At 32.1% G+C, this 14,210-nt stretch overlaps 1 protein-coding gene across 40 annotated transcripts in view; it reads left to right on the top strand.

Moving 5' to 3' along the window:
- Positions 1-14,210, top strand: part of ZBTB20 (zinc finger and BTB domain containing 20) — an 830,436-nt gene that overhangs the window by 118,127 nt on the left and 698,099 nt on the right. For 3 of the 40 annotated variants that reach the window (XM_063806121.1, XM_054682161.2, XM_063806110.1), the window contains one exon: positions 1,653-1,771. The exons of the other annotated variants lie outside the window; for them this stretch is intronic. The gene's annotated coding sequence lies outside the window, so the exon portion shown is untranslated. Of the gene's footprint in view, positions 1-1,652; positions 1,772-14,210 lie in introns of those variants that run through there. 40 annotated transcript variants of the gene reach the window in all.

Genomic DNA, 14,210 nt, shown 5'->3' with positions numbered 1-14,210 from the left:
TTTTTTAACATTACTTAGAAAAACATTTTTTCCATATAAGTCTGACATTTTTCTTGTAGTGTTAGTTTCTATGTAGTTTTTATTTTTTATCATTGGTAATAAGAGATTGTTCTTTCCTTTGCATTTTTAAATGGCTGTTTTTGGTGTGTGTGTGTGTATGTGTGTGTGTATAGTAAACAAGCAGGTTACTGATTTATAAGTTCTAATTATTTCTTAATTTTTTTATTCTACTCCTTTCTCATGTTTATAGTTCATGTTAGGTGGTATTGCTGGAGCTTCCAAATTATAATAATAAGTGCTAGCAAGAGTTTGTTTTTCTCTTGGCTTCACTGGGAATACCACTAATGTTTTCACCATTAGGTGTAGTGTCAACCATTTTATAGGTAGATATTCTTCATTACATTAAAGAGTTTCATCATAGTTTATTAAGAGTTTTAAAATTAAGAATTGTGGTTGATTTTTATTGCATGCATTTTCAACACTATCAAAATTATTGTTTTTTAAATCATACTTATATAAATTTATCATATATATTAGTAGATATTCTAATGGAAAACTTTCAACTTTCTTGGTCATCACAAATTATTTTTAATATATTGTTATATTTAACTCGCTGAGAAGTTTTGTATCCTTATAAGCAAAATTATCTATATTAATACTAATAGGAATACAATGTGAGCCATATATGCAATTTAAAATTTTCTTGTGACTACATTTTTAAAAAGTAAAAAGAAACAGATGAAGTTAATTTTAATAATGTATTTTATTTAAAACAATAAGCCAAGATATTACCATTTTAATGTAATATGAAAATGTTAATGAGGTATTTTAGAGTTTTTTATAGTAAGTTCTATAAATCTGATGATTTACACTGGCATCCAGTCCTAATTCAATGGAGTCAAATAACAGTGCTCAGTAGCCTCCTTTGCTGTACTGTTTTAGGCTTTTGCTAGCTTCAGAAAATGAATTTGGAAATATTTTGTTTTTGTTACTATGTTATGGGTTTATTTTGATCCTTGAAAACTTAATGAAATTCAATTTTCTATTAAAACTGGGGTTTAAGGAGATATTGGTCAAATGATATGACATTTCAATTAGGTGGAATAAGTTTAAGAGATCTATTGTACAACATGATGACTATAGTTAATAATACATGTATTCTTGAAAAATAATGAATGGATGTTTACTTAGAAATAACTGTGAGGTAATACATGTGTTAATTAGCTAAATTTAGTTGTTCTACAAGGTATGTATACTTAAAAACATGTTATACATGGAAAATACATAGAATTTTATCTATCAATTTTTGAAAAAGGAAATTAAATAGAATTTGCTCTTGAACCACCTGTTTCTGGAACCTTTCTTAATTAATTTTTAAATTTATTGGCCTGTTAAAATTTTCCATTTATAGAGTCAATTTTGAAAATGTATATTTTCTTAGAAGGTTATGTCCTGAGATTTTCAATTTTATTAGTATATATCTGTAACAGTATTTTGACATATTTTAATGCTTTCTGAATATTTGTAGTACATTTCTTATTCTTTATTTTGTATATTTATGCATTGTCTTCCATATGACTTGATTAACAAAATTGGGTAATTATTTACAGAATATTTTGTGAAGTAAGAATACGTTACTTTTATTAATGCAGAATCCAAAGGACTGCATGACACACCATAGGATATAGTCAAGAAGCCTTTGGACATGGGAGTTTGAAGCTCAAAGGAGAATTCATACCTGAAGAGAAATTTGGAAGCCATCAATACATTGGTAGTTGATAAGCTCATGAAAAGAGATTGCCAAAGGAAAATGTGTTGAATAGGAAGAGACAGAATATCCATCAGAGTGCCTGATTCAGTAGCACTGATTTCTTTTCTTTACTTGCCTTGTCAATAACACAATATTTTTAGTATAAATTTAAATGGACAAATTTCCCTTAATGAAAGAACAAAGACTTTAAGCTTGTGTCGGAAAGATAAAAGCTATTCACATTGTTTATTTTACTTTAGTCAATAATTTCCAATCTTGAAGATTATTTTGTAGAAATATTCAGAGACGTATGCAAAGATTTATCTGCAAGCATGTTTATCAGAACCATTTATAGTAGCAAAAATTTTTGACAATACCTAAATGTCTAAATGTAGGAATGAATAAATGAATTATATTTCATTCTTATTATAGGATATTATGCAGTCATTAAAATACTATTTTAACACTTTTTTTAGAAAAGGTAATGCTATATAAAATTTAATATTAAGCAAAAATACTGAGATTCAAAACTTCTGATGACAAGTTTATTTTATATAACTATATTACACCTGGGAAGAAATGCCTGTGGTTGACAACAGGTGATTTTTTTTATATTGTTACTGTTGCTTTTTATTCTATTTTCCTCCCGCAATGTTTTTCATATAAAATTACTTTGAATTGTTTTTTGTTTATTTAATCTATATACACAGGTGATGAAAGGAGGGAGAATTGTTGGTAAAAAGAGGCACAGAGTCAAGGTAATGTTAGAATACAAATGATTTACATGTTTTGAAAAATAAAGAGCCAGCAGAGAAGACATTGAAGTCAAGGAGAGAAAAATGATAATTGTATAGAAAAGTCCCAGAGACTTCAAGGATTACCACATTTAGTACTTAGGTAAAGGGGTTGGTCTCAAGTAGAAGGCTAATGATAGTGGGTTGGTAGATAGGTAAGTGAAACTATGACACGCTTTGAGTCCGTCTGATTGTCACAATAACTCTATAATGTAGGTCTTACTGTTTTACAGACCAATAAATTGAGTTTTAAAGATGTTAGGTGAAGAACAATTAAATTCTAGAAAACTTTGGTGAGATGGGGTCCAGCATTTGTACAGTTGAAGCAAATAAGGTATTTATATGTTATAGATGAAATGATTTCAAACTGCCAGGAGTAATTTGGTACAGATTGTCAGTAAGCACAGTACAGTGAACATGCATGAATTTGCAGAAAGTAGATGAGGGGAAATTGCCAGAAATAATCCTAGTCAAAATGGACCTTACCTAACTTACTTCAGTTTTCTCTATTTCTTGTTTTGACCCCCAAATTGAACATCGGTTATTTATAAGCCTGTAAAAATACTCATTTCTGGGTCTTCAGTGTCTCTCATTAAATGTTTTTAGATGTGTAGACATATACCTGACTTCACATTTGCATCATTGTGTTTTTCTATTAATCCAATCTTTAATCCATCCAATCAGCCACCTAAATTATGCTAAGGCAGTTACTTTGTGTTAGGCATTATTTTACTACTGTATTTTAGTATATTTAGTATTTTTAAATATTTTATATATTTAGTATTTTAGTATATTTTATATATTTCTCTTATATTTAGAAATATAAGAGAAACTCCTTTATTTATGCAGACTGCCTAATTGTGATATTGTAGCAACTAAAATTTCATGTAGTAGGAAAATTGAGAAATATTTATGCAAATGATTCACATATGTGTTAAGCCTGGAAGCAAGAAAGTGGAGTTTATTCTTATTTAAACCCTTCATTTTACAGGGGAGGAATCCCAGGTCCACAGATACTAATTTTTTTCCTAAAGACATTATATTAAATAAGGCTTTCCTCAATTTGTATAATTTTTATTTTGTGATCCCATGAATCATTTTTTCTTGATATATGTAAATATTTCTTGTTATATTTTATTACTTTTATTGTGGGAATCATACTTTTCCAACTAGAAAACCATTCCTTGCTATTTCATGTGTCTGAAGTGAATCTTCATAATAATATCAAAGAATATACCTAAAGGAATATAAATCATTCTATTATAAAGACACATGCATGTGTATGTTCATTGCAGCACTATTCACAATAGCAAAGACATGGATTCAACCTAAATGCCCATCAATGATAGACTGGTTAAAGAAAATGTAGTACATATACACCATGGAATACTAGGCAGCCATAAAAAGAATGCGATCGTGTTCTTCTCAGGGACATGGATGGATAGGGCTGTAAGCCGTTAGCCTTAGCGAACTAACAAAGGAACAAAAAACCAAATACCATATGTTCTCACTTACAAGTGGGAGCTAAATGATGAGAACACATGGACACATAGAGGGGAACAACACACACTGGGCCCATCAGAGGATGGAAGGTGGGAGGAGGGAAAGGATCAGGAAAAATAACTAATGGATACTTGGCTTAATACCTGGTTGATGAAATAATCTGTACAACAGACCCCCATGACACAAATTTACCTATGTAACAAACATGTACTTGTACCCCTGAACTTAAAATAAAAGTTAAAGAAAGAATAAGGCAAATTTTATAATTTTAAATCGATATATAATTTCTATTTTAGTAACAGTAGTTACTAGCGGTAACTACTACTACTAACAACAATTAAATTCAATTGTATTTTCTTAGTGAATATGTAGCTGCTATGTTGTTCAAATAATAATAGTGTTAGGGCATCTAAAAGGAAGTTTTATGTTGTACAGTCAACCCCTCTCTGTTGTGATTGAAGTGTATGAGGAAAGTTTTACTTTTCTAATGGCCTACTGTACAGTTCTTGAAATTCCCATCACTAGCAACCAGTTCTTTTCAAATGGACTGACTTGTTAAAATGCAAGAGGGATGTGAGGTGTATGCTTTACTCTTTTAATATCCAGTGTGAGTTAATCTGTGGGATTGTTTTCCCAAAGCACCTATCCAAAAGGGGTGCCTTAAGGGAAAATGGGATTCAATAACAGGTAAGTTTTAATGAGGAGGATAAAAAGGTGGGTTGCAAGTATGGGGAAAATCCAAGGAATAACGTAGAGGTCTCTGAGTACCAGATGTATAATGAGGATAGTAGCCTGTTCTTCGTCCCATTATGGGCCTTATCAATTTATATTGCAGTTATGTTTCTCCCTCTCCACCTAGTTGTAAGCTCTTCCATGTCAAAGAAGGCCTAATACATCTATCAATAGCACTTACCATAGTTCCTGGAAAATAGTTAGGATTCAGTAAATATTTATTGGATAAATAAAGGAAAAACTTGAATCTAGGAGTTCAAGGTTATTACAAGGAAGAAAAAGGGAGGGTCTAAAGAAAACAGTCAGTCCTATTTTTGGCCTTGACCAACTTTGCTTTCTGCCAACAGTAGTCCTCTCATTTAGTCTTGCAAGAAGAGGTAAGCTACAAAAACTTTCCATATGCCATACATTAGACCATGTAGTATAGTTATGAAATGAGATATAGATATCAAATATAAATGATCAGTCTCAAAAATTATACAGTAAAATACATTTAACTTTGAAGTACTAGTCATTTAATACTTGACTCAAAAAGAGATAAAGAGATATAAGTTGGAATCATTGAAATCTTAAATGAACTTTTATGATTGAACTAGTTATGCTTGGAAGTACTGGTTAATAATATTCTGATTGTAAAGAACATTTTCTTTATTTTAGCATCATTTTTTCCTCTGAGTACACCAGTAGTGTAGTGTAAGAATCAAAAAGGAGAGAAAGAAAAGGGAGAAAAGTGGGGGAGGAGAATATAAAATTTGGACAGATTACAAGGAATTAAGTGAAAGGAAGGAACAATTTAAAAAAGGAAAAAAGTACAAAGAGTAAGGATTTGTTGAAAACTCCATAGTGTAAGAGTTTATTCAAGTTTGGATTTGTCAAAGAGAAGTATAGCATATTTCAATTCCTTATGGCAATCAAGACGGAAAGATGAATACGAGAGGGGATAGCAGAGACAGGGAAAGGTGAGAAACAGATGTAGAAGAAAAGAAGGTGATGCAGAACTGAAAAAGACACAGACATGAGAGCTGAGAAAGAACACATGGGGCACAGGCATAGAAAGATGGAATGAAAAACAAAACAAAAAAAGAGAGTTTATGGGATTCAGCAGAATTGAATCTAGGCATATTGTGTAGTGCCAGCAAAGTTGAAACAAGCACAGTTTTACTGTGTAAGCTATGAATAGAAAGTAAACTGTCCATTTTTAAAAAAAAGATAGAAACCCTATTCTACATTGAACAACTTACTTCCTCTTCCTAGTTCTTTCTTCCATTTCTACCTGTTAAGGTTTCAATCTCTGTCCTTCTAGGCACAATTTAACTGTCATGCTTCAGTTAAAATGAATTCTTCCCTCTCTATTTATATAGTGCATTCTAACTCCAAGAGAACACTTAAATCTGTCTCACAGTAGAGTCATTGAAGGTTATCTCCTTACCTCACTATTTGTTCATGAGTCAGGGCTGGTCTCATTGTTTCTTCATCTTCATATTTTGTCTCAGCATCTCGCACAGTGTTTTGCGTAATATAGGTGCTCAATAAATACTGCACTGAATGGAAAATACATATCTGATATCCAAAAGTTAAACATCCAAATATTCTTGTCATAGTGAAGGTAATATAGTTATTCCAATGATTCTATCACTATCAAAGTTACTTACCTCTTTTGAAACTGCCTTTAGAAACTGCACAAAACCACCCAAGATAAATGGCTTTTATCATTTCCATAATATTTTTTAAATGATTGCCCATTTGGTGACTGAAAACAGATAGTTACAGCCTTAGAAAGATTAGTTTGAAAGGGAGTAGAGGAGGCAAAGGACAACAAATTGGAGTAGATTGTAGAGTTGGAGGTGAAGAAACGAAGATAAGGGATTTCTATAACTATACAGGCCAGGTTTTGCTATGGCAATAAACTTGGCTCTGTCAGGTAAACATGGCTCTAAGTTACTCTTGACTATTTCTAAAAAGCAACGAAAATTAAAGAGCAGTTGTCAGTGAAAATATTCAAAAGGATATGTTGTTGGCACTGAAGGTCAACATTGTTCGCACATTGTGCAATATTTAGAGCAATAGCTATACTGTTTAAAGAACTGTCTCCCAAGGCAACTACTTTGCAAAGAATAATACTCATTTTGGTTGCATAAATTTTCATTATGTAATAGACAGTTCCTTTTGTTTAAAAGTATGTTTTAGAATATCAACTTGAGTCTTTTTATATATATTATTAAATAACTAAATTTTGTAAAGAAATTATACTTTTAAAATTTTTATAAATAATACTTTTTCCATGTGGTAAACCATCATTCCTTAATTTATCTGTTTTTACGTATCCTAAATTTTCAAAATTTAGGAATTTAAAAATGGAGATTGTCTGAACTATTATGTGAATAGATTCAAATCTTTTGAACAAATGTCTCAACTTTTTCTTCAAAACTGTTAATAAAGTGTCTTAAAGGACAAAATGTTGCTAGTATTCAGAATAATTTTTCAAAATGAAGTGATTCCTAAAATTATTATGCTATGGAGTAAATTAAATATTTATCCTACCTGGAATAGCCACTTTCAAAATGTCTCCATTCAAGTTTTTTTAAATTTTATTTATTTTTAACTAAGAAGAGCGTTCTCAGTGGAAATGTATAAAATATTTTAACATAATATTTAGTTTGACAAATATGCAAACATTTCCATTGTTACACTACACATATTTTAAGTAATGATGACTTATTTTGAGTGTGGGAGAGAGTAGATTGTTTGAATTATAAAAGTAGAATTTCTTGGTAGCAGAAGAAAAAGGATCCTTTTTACAGAACTCAGTTTATATAGCATAACACATGCAAATATGTTCATTTGAGAAAATATTCATGTTTGAACAGTGACTCAAGTTTGCATTCATTATATAAAAAATTTTAAATAAAACCTTTACAATGTAGGACATCATTGAAAAGAACAGCTTCATTACACATAAATATTTAACAGTATTTCTAATGTTGCATATGTGTAGTTTTTTTACAAACTTTCTTAACTTTACGTGTATATGTGTACACACAGATACTATATATATGTATCTATGGAAATATACATACTACCCCAATCTTTACAGTAAGCTTGTTATGGAAAGACAATGCATTTTCAGTAAGTAAGCTTGCTTTTGTTTTTGCTGCTGAACTTCATATGTTTAGGCCTGATTTCAGTGAAAAATCAAGTTGACTAAATCCAAAATTCAAACATAAAGTTCTTTGTATTCATGCAAGCTATTATTCAGGAAAAGAACAATTAAGACTTTTACTTAGAAAACACTCTAAATTAAAAATGGCATTCCAAAAATATGAGGAAAGACTCAAGTAATACATAAAATTAGACTAGATGAAACTTGTCCATTAATGTAAATTAAAAGTTAAAGAAGTAACTAAAGGATAAAAAACCTACAGTCCATGGCTGTATCCTGCCTTTTACTCCATCTAACAGCCTGTAAAAATTTAAATTAACTCACAGATCTAACCAGTAGGACATTCGATCGTACAAAGTTATACCATAGCAATAATGTTCTGCTTCATAGTGGTATTAAAAGAAAGTTCTGTTTAATAGAAGGGAAGTCTTTCATTTATAGTAAAGCTATTCAATGTAGAGTCAATCCAACAAAAATATTTCAATAAATGTTTAAAAGACTTACAATGTAAGCATAAATGGAAGAAAATAGGTATTATATGTGTGTGTGTATAGAGAGAGTATATGTACAATATGTTTATTTAAAGTAGAGATGAATAAACATGAAGAAGCAAACTAGATTTACATATGAGGCAGGGGAGAGACTATAATGAGTACAGTACAATAAAGTCTCTAGATTTTATCTTTTATCATCCTCAAAAAAGACAATTAAATGTTTTAAAAAGGAAAAGAAAGAAAATGTTTCTTCCTTGAACTGCTTTAAGATTCCTTTACTTGAAGTTAAAAACTGTAGCTGCCATAACTAGTTGGGCCATTAGTTTATCTAAACCTGTCTAGACCTGACTGTAGTGTTTCCCATTATATGCCTCTGAATTAATTATCATTTGCAAAGATCTGAAACCTTTGTCACTGAAGCTACTTTCATGGGATTTAACAAAACATTTTGAACTGTTGTGAAAATACTGAGGCTAAACTGTTGGTTGGCTGCTATTGGTATTACGTTTGGTAATTTATAGGTGTAGCATAACCATGCTCACACATATATCAATTTTAAAATATAATTTGTCTTTTTGAATAAGCAATAAAACACTAAAGCCTGTATTACATAAGAGCCTGGGTACTTCTGGTGGCTCAAGACATTTGGGTTTCAGCTTTTTGCTTGAAAATACATTTGAGGAAGTGCAACTAATCCTACGCAGAGTTGTGCTGCCCAGGAATGTCTTGCCCTTCCACTCTTAGAGGAAAGAGCAAATACTGCATTTCCAATCATGCTGTCTGCTTCTTGCATACACAGTTCAAAAATCCTTTTCTGTTAGCTGGACTGTTCTGCATTTATCTCCTGAATTTTTGTTGTTCTTATTTTTGTGGAAGCATTTTATTTCTTCTCTAATTATTTCTAACTCTTCTCTGCATTTGTCTTCCCTAGATTGCTCAGTTTTTCCTTTTACTACCTCTTCGGAGTTCTCTGTCCAACCAAGATTTTCTTTGCAGTTTTATGTAACCACATTGGCTCTTATTTTGGTTTTGGATGTCTGTACCTTAGGAAGAGACTTCTCTTTATTGTCATTAATGTTCCTCAGACATCTTCCACCCGCATTCAGTATATATCCAGACTTTATTTCACATTCTTTCAAATTCTCTTTCCACCCTCAGTCCATTAATTTTGTAATATAACTTTTATATGAAACAAATGTTCCTAGGTACAGCAAAGACTAAAAGAACGAATAAAGTATTCAGATGTCCGCTAATTTTTCAAGAGTCTAATGTTAACATTGAGACCATTTCAGTATGTATTAAGTCTGCAACTTCCTTTTTTATTGTATATACATAATATTTGCTGCTTGAAGCACTAAAACATAGGACATGCACTAAATTCTTCAGGGAGCCCTGCATTACATAATTTTGTTCACTAAATCCCAGGTAATTATAAACCTCATTTTGTTTAAAATACCATGATTTCACTTGGTATAATTCATTCAATGCAGTTTTCTTTTTACCTCAAAACAACCCCTGAATATGATCATAAATTATTTGTCAACAAATTATTTAGGTTCAAAATTAATCCATCTAAAATTTTTTCTCTGTCAAGATGAAGGGCAGATTTAAACTGCTATATAAATAGAGAGGGGTAACAACAACATTGGGAAAAATTAGATTTTTTTCTTTTCTTGTGGCAGCACTTAACAAAATATTTAGTCAGGGTAGGTAAAGTATAACTGAGCAAATTGCTGAATTTCAAACTATAATTTGATGTCGAGTACAAAGGACAAAAAATCACACAATCTGGAGGGGAGAAAAGTTAACACTGTATTAAAATTGTCAAGCAACTTCTAAAGTAGATGAACTGCCTTCATAATATTCTCAGAACAAAATGTTCTCCAAGAGCAGATCTGATATGAAGAGCCAAAAAAATGAAAAACATTCACTACCAATTTACTACAGTCACCCATAAACTATTACAAGAACATTATGTATTAGGGTTCAAGCCAGCAAGCTATTAAAGCAGACTGCCCTGGTGTCTTTTCATTTTACTTTAATGCTACCGAAGCATTAATAACTCTTCAAGGAATTGTAGTTATGTTGAAATTATCTTATCTCATAATCAATTTTTCAAATATTCCAAGTCTTTTAAGGTGAGCGCTGCTTCTTTGTTTCTTGTTGGTCAGTGTTGTTCCACTTTCACAAATGCGATCATCATTTTTTTTGTCTAGTCCAATTCTTACTTTCATCTTGGAAACATATCAATCTAAATGGTGCTAATTGCCATAGTTAATGAATGCCAAGCCATCTAGCACCCTTGGCCCCATTGCCACTTTATGTGTCTCTGCTCATGTGGAGATCAAAGAACAAAAGATGGAAAGAATCATATTTAAAAAATTAAGTAGATGTCACATATACACCTTTTTTGGTTTGTTGTTTTTTCAACTTTGGGAGAATAAATAATCCTGCTGAAATTACTTTTCTTTATAGTCTGTGGTTAATTTTATCTTGTTAAAAAATTTTCTAACTAAACCTTTTTTTTTTATTTAAAGGATAGCAATGATACTATGGCAAAGCATGATTAACCCAATGATCTAACTCTTTAAACACACTAATCACTGTTTTTCCTTGGTGGCATAAATTCCAGGCAACTGAGGCATCTTTCAGTCTTCTTTACTAATGGAAAATATTAGCACATATAAACTTGGTACAAAATTAGAAGTCCTGGTAACTTCATGCATACAAATCAGCAGTGATTCAATGTGAAACTTTAAGAGATTAAAAAAAAACAACAAAAATCCTTAGGCATAAACAGGATTAAATTTGGAAGAAGTCATTGAAATGTAAATTTCAAGAAACTGGGTGTTTCTTGCCAGCACAGAAATAACCACAATTTAGTAACATTATCTGAAAGTAAATATTCATATATTTGTGTGATTATTTAGTATGTGCATATGTGTTGTATATATGTATGTGTATTTGTATTTCTACCTCAATTAGACTGTAAGATCCATGAGGCATCCTTCATTTCATTACCATTATATCTCCAATTCCAGCACAATGTCTGAAACATAGCATTTACTCAACACATATTTGATAAAGAAACTATAGTGATGATACAAATGAAATTGTATATAATTTAACTTTTTAAAATCCTTAATATGAAAGAAATTGTGAGAAAGCATTAATGATAACATACTTCCTCAATAGGTAGTTCAATTCACATCTCTCTGTGACAGCATTTTTTTGATCTATCTAAATAAAAATTGCCATCTTTAAACTATTAATTTATACTATAAATTTTTCTTAAAAAGATTTACCAATGATAGTTTAATGGAAATAGCATTGAATCTATAAATTACTTTGGGCACTATGGTCATTTTTGTGATATGAATTCTTTCTATCCATGAACATGGAATGTTTTTCCTTTTGTTTGTGTCCTTTCTAGTTTCCATGAGGAGTGGTTTGTAGCTCTCCTTGAAGAGGTCCTTCACTTTCCTTGTCAGCTGTATTCCTAGGTATCTCATTGTTTTTGTAGCAGTTGTGAATGGGAGTTCATTCATGATTTGGCTTTCTGCTTGCCTGTTGTTGGTATATAGGAACGCTAGCGACTTTTGCACATTGATTATGTATCCTGAGACTGCTGAAGTTGCTTATCAGCTTAAGAAGGTTTTGGGCTGAGATGATGTGCTTTTCTAGACATAGGATCCTGTTATCTGCAAACAAAGATAATTTAACTTCCTCTCTCCCTATTTGAATATGTTTATTTCTTTCTCTTGCTTGATTGCCCTGGCCAGAACTTCCAATATTATGTTGAGTAGGAGTGGTGAGAGAGGGCATCCTTGTCTTGTGCTGGTTTTAAAGGGGAATGCTCCCAGCTTTTGTCCATTCTGTATGATATTGGCTGTGGGTTTGTCATATATGGCTCTTACTATTTTGAGGTATGTTCTTTCAATACCTAGTTTATTGAGAGTTTTTAACGTGAAGGGATGTTGAATTTTAAAATTCATATGGAACCCAAAAAGCACCCAAAAAGCAAAGACAATCCTAAGCAAAAATAACAAAGCTGCAGGCATCATACTACTGGACTTCAAACTACACTACAAGGCTACAGTAACCAAAACAGCATGGCACTGGTACAAAAACAGACACATAGACCCATGGAACAGAATAGAGAACTCAGAAATGAGACCACATGCCTACAACCATCTGATCTTTGACAAACCTGACAAAAACAAGCAATGGGGAAAGGATTCCCTCTAATAAATGGTACTGGGAGAACTGGCTAGCCATATGCAGAAAATTGAAACTGAACCCCTTCTTTACACCTTATACAAAAATTAACCCAAGATGGATTAAGGACTTAAATGTAAAACCCCAAACTATAAAAACCCTAGAAGAAAATCTGACAATACCAGTCAGGATGTAGCCATGGGGAAGGATTTCATGACAAAAACGCTAAAAGCAATTGCAACAAAAGCAAAATGACAAATGGGATCTAATTAAACTAAAGAGCTTCTGCTCAGCAAAAGAAACTATCATCAGAGTGAACAGACAACCTACAGAATGAGAGAAAATTTTTGCATTCTACCCATCTGACAAAGGTCTAATATCCAGAGTCTACAAGGAACTTAAACAAATTTACAAGAAAAAACAAACAATCCCATTAAAAAGTGGGCAGAGCACATGAACAGACACTTCTCAAGGAAGACATTTATGCAGCCAACAAACGTGAAAAAAAGCTCAACATCAATGATCATTAGAGAAATGCAAATCAGAACCACAGTGAGATACCATCTCATGCCAGTCAGAATGGCAATTATTAAACAGTCCAGAAACAACAGATGCTGGTGAGGTTGCGGAGAAAAAGGAATGCTTTTGCACTGTTGCGGGGAGTGTAAATTAGTTCAACCATTGTGGAAGACAGTGTGGAGATTCTTCAGAGATCTAGAGGCAGAAATACCATTTGACCCAGCAATCCCATTACTGGGTATATACCCAAAGGAATATAAATCATTTTATTATAAAGATACATGCACGTTTATGCCCATTGCAGCAGTATTCACAATAACAGAGACATGGAATCAACCCAGAAGCCCATCAGTGATAAACTGGTTAAAGAAAATGTAGTAAATATATATCATGGAATACTATGCAGCCATAAAAAGAAATGAGATCATGTCCTTTTCAGGGACATGGATGGAGCTGGAAGCCATTATCCTCAGCAAACTGATAGAGGAACAGAGAACCAAACAACACATATTCTCACTTATAAGTGGGAGCTGAACAATGAGAACACATGGACACATGGGGAGGGGGGACAACACATACTGGGGCCTCTCAGGGGTTTGGGTTGGGGGAAGTGAGAGCATCAGGAAGAATAGTTAATGGATGCTGGGTTTAATACCTAGGTGATGGGTTGATCTGTGCAGCAAACCACCATGGCACACATTTACCCAAGTAGCAAACTTGCACATCCTGCACATGTACCCTGGAACTTTTGAAAGTTGAAAAAAATATTTATCAGTCCAAAATAACTTTATTTATGTATCTTATAGGAATGAAACAATATGTTTCTTTATTTGTGCACAAAACATATTTTATATCATATTGCTTAATTAGCTGATCTAGAATATGTTTTTTTGTATAACTATTATGTAATTAGTCACATTCCAATCAAACTTACATTAAAATGATAAGCAATGATTTCTACTTGCATAGCATATAGGGCATCTGAGACCCACCACACAGCAGGTAAGACCACAACTATTGCTAAACTTCTCCTCACTCCT

The sequence above is a fragment of the Pan troglodytes genome, chromosome 2, assembly GCF_028858775.2.
Source record: "Pan troglodytes isolate AG18354 chromosome 2, NHGRI_mPanTro3-v2.0_pri, whole genome shotgun sequence".
In the NCBI taxonomy this organism is placed as follows: domain Eukaryota; kingdom Metazoa; phylum Chordata; class Mammalia; order Primates; family Hominidae; genus Pan; species Pan troglodytes.
The sequence above is the reverse complement of the archived record's forward strand: the minus strand, read 5'-3'. Positions and strand labels throughout refer to the sequence as shown.